Source organism: Gigantopelta aegis, chromosome 14 (genome assembly GCF_016097555.1).
Source record: "Gigantopelta aegis isolate Gae_Host chromosome 14, Gae_host_genome, whole genome shotgun sequence".
Lineage (NCBI taxonomy): Eukaryota > Metazoa > Mollusca > Gastropoda > Neomphalida > Peltospiridae > Gigantopelta > Gigantopelta aegis.
The window spans coordinates 40,526,926-40,532,690 of record NC_054712.1 but is presented as its reverse complement, the minus strand read 5'-3'; the positions used below and the strand labels follow the sequence as shown (position 1 = coordinate 40,532,690).

General features: G+C 39.9%; 1 long non-coding RNA gene across 1 annotated transcript in view; it reads right to left on the bottom strand.

Moving 5' to 3' along the window:
- Positions 1–2,551: 2,551 nt before the first annotated feature.
- Positions 2,552–5,765, bottom strand: part of LOC121388840 — an 8,136-nt gene continuing 4,922 nt past the window's right edge. The window contains exons 2-3 of the long non-coding RNA XR_005960012.1: positions 4,372–4,511; positions 2,552–3,112 (exon numbers count right to left, since the gene is read on the bottom strand). This is a non-coding gene — a long non-coding RNA (uncharacterized LOC121388840). The remainder of the gene's footprint in view (positions 3,113–4,371; positions 4,512–5,765) is intronic.

Genomic DNA, 5,765 nt, shown 5'->3' with positions numbered 1-5,765 from the left:
TCTTTTATATGCACCATCCCACAGACAGGATAGCATATACCACGCTTTTGATATACCAGTCGTGGTGCACTGGCTGGAACGAGAAATAGCCCAATGGGCCCACCGACGGGGATCGACCCCATACCGACCGCGCATCGAGCGAGCGCTGTACCACTGGGCTACGTCTCGCCCCTTAAATGGATATAACAACGAAATGAAAAAAGTAAAGTTTGTTTTATTTAACGACGCCACTAGAACACATTGATTTATTAACTTATCATCGGCAATTGGACGTCAAACATATGGTCATTCTGACACTATTTTTTTTTAGAGGAAAGCCGCTGTCGCCACATAGGCTACTCTTTTACGACAGGCAGCAAGGGATCTTTTATTTGCGCTTCCCACAGGCAGGATAGCACAAGCCATGGCCTTTGTTGAACCAGTTATGGATCACTGGTCGGTGCAAGTGGTTTACACCTGCACATTGAGCCTTGCGGAGCACTCACTCAGGGTTTGGAGTCGGTATCTGGATTAAAAATCCCATGCCTCCCACACTATATATGTATGTATGTATGTATGTGTGTATGTATGATTTTATAAAATTTAATACAGTAAAAAAAAAAAGGTTGATTGGGGGGGGGGGGGGGTATTGCCTTATTGGCCCCCCTTCCCCTAGCTACGTCGACGATACGGGTAGGTACGCCAATGAATCGGCGTAGCTTTGAGCGAACATGGGGCTTTTATATTTGCCTGTCCCTCGATAGCACGACCTCATAGATAGTGTTGGTGACACTACCACCCCACCCCCAACCCACACACTCCCACCCCTCCCTATAAAATCCTGGCTAAGCCAATGAACAGGGAATAGAGAAGTTTTTTCTCCAGAAAAGTGCCACAAAGTTGTTTAAAAGTGTCACTTTTGCTAAGCTGGTTATATTTCTATGCCTTTTGAGCCAGTGCACTACGACTGGCATATCAAAGGCCGTGGTATGTACTACCCTGTCTGTGGGATGGTGCATATAAAAGATCCCTTGCTGCTAATCGAAAAGAGTAGCCCATGAAGTGGCGACAGTGGGTTTCCTCCCTCAATATCTGTGTGGTCCTTAACCATATGTCTGACGCCATATAACCGTAAATAAAATGTGTTGAGTGCGTCGTTAAATAAAACATTTCCTTCCTTCTTCCTTCTTCTATGCCTTTTGTGTTCATTACTCTCCCCCCCCCCCCCCCCCCCCCCCCCCCCACCCCCCCCCCCCCCTCCCTCCACTCAGGGTAATACACCTAACCTGAATTAACTAAACTGTCTACTGACCCACCCACCCCCAGTTATTTTAGTTTATGTGTTCTGCCCTGCCTTGCTTACTCGGCAAATATCTATTTGTCCTGTAGGTTTGAACTTCGACCTCGTTATTTTTAGACGATATCTAGATTGCGTGGACTTCGTTTCTGTTGATTCAACATCGCTATTTCGACCTTAAGAAACTATAACAGTGACGAATGTCTGCCAGGTTTGAGATTCCGCACAGAAAGGAAGCCTATTCGAGAGGTAAAAATTACGTAAATCATACATATCGTAAATCCTTAACCACTAGTACCAATGCAATATACAAACACACATTCTCTACTGGGTGTATCCCACCAAATGAAATCCCATTAACGACAATAGTAACATGGCTACACGCATCGTTTCAATCAACATATCCATATCCATACTACAAGCCCTTACCGTTAAGGCCCAAACAAAACCCACCGAAGCAAGGTCTGGTGAGTCTGGCGATGTCAAAATACTATACAGCGCGTGTTCCCTGTCGTCTGGTGCTAGATCTGTAGTTCCATGCACAGTCCAAGGGCGTGTGCACTGGATGGAACGAAAAATAGCCCAGTGGGCCCACAGACGGAGATCGATCCTAAACGAACCGCGCATCTGCCGAGCGCTTTATCACTGGGCTAGGTCCCACTCCAGTTTACTTTAAATGCTATGTGAGTTGGTGCAGTAGGTTCGAATCCTGCCAGCGACACTGTATTTTTAAATATTTTATTTACTCAGTCGACGATTCTCCTGGTGGGCTAGTGTTAGTCCCCGAGTCGGGGTGCATCGTTAGCCCCTGGGGTGCGGATAGGGGCGTGGCCCAGTGGTAAAGCGCTGGCTTGGTGCGCGGTCGATATGGGATCGATCCCCGTCGGTGGACCCTTTGGGTTAATCTCGTCACAGCCAGTGCACCACGACTGGTATACCAAAGGTCGTGGTATGTACTATCCTGTCTGTGTGATGATGTATATAAAAAAAATCCCTTGCCACTAATGGAAAAAAGGTAGCGAGTTTCCTCTCTAAGACTGTGTGTAAAAAAAATACCAAACGTTTGACATCCAATACCCGATGATTAATAAATCAATGTGCTGTGGTGTGTAATTAAACAAAGAAAACTTTAATATTAGCCCCGTTGCAATTTGCTGAAAACTAAATACAAAACTGTTACACTACCGAGTGTTTGTCAGTACACGTCCTCGGCTAAATGGCCTTCCACGTTTTGAAACTTCAGTTCCGGTGGCGGAGCGGTTACGGTCATTTACTTACACATTCTTGCGAGAGGACACTGTGATTTTAAAGGAACTGTTCCGAGTTTGCTACAATTGCAACATGTTTATTACTAACATATTCTCGTACACTAATACACACTAACAACTAACAACCATCAACCATATTCGAGAAATCCAGCCTGGAGGAAAGTCCCCTCCCCTCCCCCTGTCTCGTATCCTTATGCACACAAACAACCAATAATAACCATATTAGAGAAATCCAGCCTGGAGGCGCAGTCCCCTCCCCCTGCCCCTGTCTCGTACGCTTATGCACACATACAACCAACAACCATATTGTTAATGCGAGAATATCTTTTTATTATCAACCGACGCTTTCAACACTTCAGTAACTGTATAGTAGAAACGCTTAGTGATGGGACAGCGCCGTCGTGTTGAAAATCGTTTCTCTACTTTTTGTCGTCGCCATTTCCGAAGAAACTACATGCAATGGGGCCATACACATGGATACACCAAAGGTAGAACAAACCACCCTCTCCGCTCTCAAAGCTCCCAGACTCGAAGCTACGCTTTCCAAGCTCATCGACAGCTGGTTTTCCTGAAAAACAAAAAATACATGTATCAGTTAACAAACGCCAAATAACACTATAAAATATATTTTTTCAACATGTATAAAGAATCTGGTATCAGTTAACAAACGCCAAATAACACTGACTATAAAATATATATTTTCAACATGTATAAAGAATCTGGTATCAGTTAACAAACGCCAAATAACACTGACTATAAAATATATTTTTTAGCAAGTATAAAGAATCTGGTATCAGTTAACAAACGCCAAATAACACTGACTATAAAATATATTTTTTAGCAAGTATAAAGAATCAGGTATCAGTTAACAAACGCCAAATAACACTGACTATAAAATATATTTTTTCAGCAAGTATAAAGAATCTGGTATCAGTTAACAAACGCCAAATAACACTGACTATAAAATATATATTTTCAACATGTATAAAGAATCTGGTTTCAGTTAACAAACGCCAAATAACACTGACTATAAAATATATTTTTTAGCAAGTATAAAGAATCTGGTTTCAGTTAACAAACGCCAAATAACACTAACTATAAAATATATATTTTCAACATGTATAAAGAATCTGGTATCAGTTAACAAACGCCAAACAATATTAACTACAGAAGACATTTCCAACAGAAATAATCAGGTATCAATTAAAGGGACAGACCTTAGTCTTTAAACACTAGTTCATATTTTTCACCTAGACTAGTTTGAAATCGTAAAAATGGACTCTTAAGTTTAGTTAATTTACAAACCTGCAACAAATTTGAATACAATAGAGTGAAGCAAGAGTTTGTGACATTGAAATACCCTTAAAAATAGACTAAAGCGCGACTCCATAACCGTTACTTCTCAGACGCATGTACGTTTTTTAAAATACGAAAAATGCATTTTGTGGTATTAGAAACACCGTCGACAATGTGACAGCATCACTATTAGCACAAAATTAGTTTGACTTCACACATGTTAACTAAATCTTATGAAAACGTTACGCTCAGTTATACAGGTCTTGTTGGTTTGTAAACAAATGATACATTGACAGCAACTAGAGACCTTGCAAATTTGCATACACCTTTAAATTTGCATACCATTATGACATGGATATCATGGATAGGTTATAGGATAAGATGAACTATTACACACACGCACGCACGCACACACACACATTCAGGAGTTTATTACAAAAAACAAATAGCACTGTAGAATTAAGGTAGCATCAATTTCACGGTTGAGAATGGATTGTTTAGCAGACGAAAAGGATAATACAAGATACTTACCAGTTACTGCAATTGCAAGAAGCAGGGTCATCATGAAAACTAGCATCAGTTTGTTCATCTTGTATGGTGAAGGTCTTCGAACTGTTATCACGGTACAGAGGTTTATGGTACGGATACAGTGGCAACCTGTTGATGATGCTCTGTAACTAAGATCTGTTTATATACACAAATTCACCAGATCACTATCAGTTTCCACCCATTATTCAAACTCATTATTCTGGCCCCTGTAGACATTTGCCATTATTTGTCAGTATTTCGAATGATGTTTTCTATAGAAGTTTGTTAATCGTAGATAAATATTGGCTGATAGTTAATTTAATGACAAGAGTGTTTATTATTTCTTCTGCATTGTTTCAAAATATGTGATCACCATCAGATTAGTATCATCTTATCAGATCCAAACCAGCGGATAATGAATAAACTTTTTAAATGCCAACCGTGATGATATTATCGGTACCTGCGTATTAATATTAAGGTCAATCTCCATCATAGCAATATAGTAATTTACAAAATTATATTTTACTAATCAGAGAGAGAGAGAGAGAGAGAGGGGGGAGGAGGGGGAAGGGCAGTAAGAAAGAGGGAGAAAGAGAAATAAATTTGTTCTGCAGTTAACATAGTATGTGTAAGTTGTACAGGCTTTGTAAATTTGGCCCAAGAATGTTTAACGACACTCCAGTACAAAACAAAACAAAATAAAACAAACTAAGGTATATAATGACCAACCTCAATGTAAAATTCTAAAAAGATTAATAAAATAGTGTAGACATCTGTGAAAGAGTCACATTTATGCTAGACACAATGAAGCAGACCCTGGACAGACCCTATGGCATATTTGTTTTTTACTAATAGAGGCGTTTTTGATAACTGAAATGAGTCATTACAGTGTTTTTATTGTTTAGATTATCCATTTCCGTACATCTGGAGTGTTTCTGGTCATCCTGGTGTTTTTAATATCACTAAATGCTTGTTTCATAGTTTTAAAAACGCACGTGCGTCTGAGAGGAAACGGTTATGAAGCCGAGTTCTAGTCTGTTTTTAAGGGTATTTCACCTTGTCAACGTCACAAATTCTTGTTTTACTCTGTTGTAAGATATCCAGGTGTGTCTATATTAACGGTTTGAAACTAGGGTCTCCGCCTTCAACGTTAAATACCTTAAAAAAAAATTTTTAAATCACGCTATGGTCAGACCACGAAAACAGTGTATGGAGGAGCTGTGGTAAACGAATCAAGATTGCATCAAGTTTGTTTTGTTTGACGACACCACTAGAGCACATTGATTTATTAATCATCGGCTATTGAATATTAAACATTTGGTAATTCTGACATAGCCTTAGAGAGGAAACCCGCTACATTTTTCCATTAGTAGCAAGGGATCTTTTATATGCACCAC